At 54.4% G+C, this 1,435-nt stretch overlaps 1 protein-coding gene across 1 annotated transcript in view; it reads left to right on the forward strand.

Moving 5' to 3' along the window:
• ST3GAL1 (ST3 beta-galactoside alpha-2,3-sialyltransferase 1) overlaps nt 1-1,435 on the forward strand; it is a 56,323-nt gene that overhangs the window by 44,890 nt on the left and 9,998 nt on the right. The gene's annotated exons all lie outside the window — the stretch shown is intronic.

Here is a 1,435-nt window from a genome sequence, read left to right on the forward strand (position 1 = left end):
CCAGGGATGCGCATCTTCCCACAGACCTGGAAGCCAAAAGTCCCAGCGCCCAGATGTCAGGGAGAAAGTAGCTCCAGCCTGTATGTCCCGCCCCCTCCTGCGTCCTCCCAGCCATGCACTGTAATTTGACCCATTTGACGCTGCGTCTTCTAGCACTACCAGTCCTCTTTCTCAAAGACGGGCAGCTTGCCCAGGCCGGCCACGGGGCCAGCCACGGGCCTGGATCACAGAGCGCCCTTTTGTTCTCATTGAGCCGTACAGTGGCTTTCTTCTTCATCATCACCTGCTCTCTGGGGTTCGGGAGAACGTTTTGTCCGGTGACCTTTACTTCTGCTGAGTCACCTCTGCTTCCCAATCGTGGAAGAGTCGTGAGGCTTCCTTTTGAAGCACAAACGTGTGTGTAAGGCGAATCGGGAAAGAAAAGCCGGCCTCTGCGAGTTGGGGAGGTGCTCAGGGGCAGCTGGTCAGCCTGTAAGGTGCACGCGAGGCCCGGTCACCAGACCCAGAGTCTTTCTTCAAACCCGGGCCACCTTGGCAGAGCACAGGTGGCTCGAAGGAGACTGTTACAGGGGTGCTAGTGAGAGATGAATTCAAGAATGCCATTTGGCTCTGGTGGTGCTGTGGGTTAGGTGTTGAGCTGCCACACTTAAGGTTGATGGTTCAACCCCACCAGCTGCTCTCCAGAACAAAGATGAGGCTGTCTGCTTCTACAAAGACGGACAGCCTCAAAAGCCCTGTATAGATGGGTTGCTATGGGTCGGGTAGCAGTAGGCTGGGTGTTGAGAATATGTGGGCTTTTGGTCAAGCTCTCTGGCCAAGAAAGATAATGAACCAGTTGGGGGGATGGGGGACGGCACTGTGGCCTAAGTCATCTTCTTAATGTTGGGATGCACAGGGTATGCACCCACCGAGATTCCTGCAGGGCAGCTTGACCATGCCTCCAGGCGGGTGAGCCTCAGAGCATAGTGTCTACCACCAACATGCCTGAGGGTCCTGGGGGAGACCCTGGGTCTCACTCCCAATCCTAGAGGCTCAACATCCCACCCAGGGGTCCCAACCCTGTGCACTCCTTCCTTGCTAGTGGCCTTGGTCACCCCTTGGCACCGTGTAGCACCCTCCCCTGTTTGTGTGCCTCTGCTGGTGTCCATAGAGCTTGGAGATGGTTAGTTTCAGGAGCATCCCACAGGAAACTTTCTTGTGAACATGACAAAGAAAGCACATTTTCTAGTGGAATCACATCCCCAAGCCCCAAACTCACTGCCATGGAGTTGATGTTGACTCATAGCAACCCTGTAGGGCAGGCTAGAACTGTCCCTGTAGGATGGATGGATGGATGCATGGGCGAAAGAATGGTAGATGGAAGGAATGATGAGGGGTATAGAAGGATGAAGGATGGACGAGTATAGATGAAAGGATGGAAGAATGGATAGATGGA

This window comes from Echinops telfairi, unplaced genomic scaffold (assembly GCF_000313985.2).
Source record: "Echinops telfairi isolate 266 unplaced genomic scaffold, ASM31398v2 ScPeMD7_1;HRSCAF=3_0, whole genome shotgun sequence".
Taxonomy (NCBI): domain Eukaryota; kingdom Metazoa; phylum Chordata; class Mammalia; order Afrosoricida; family Tenrecidae; genus Echinops; species Echinops telfairi.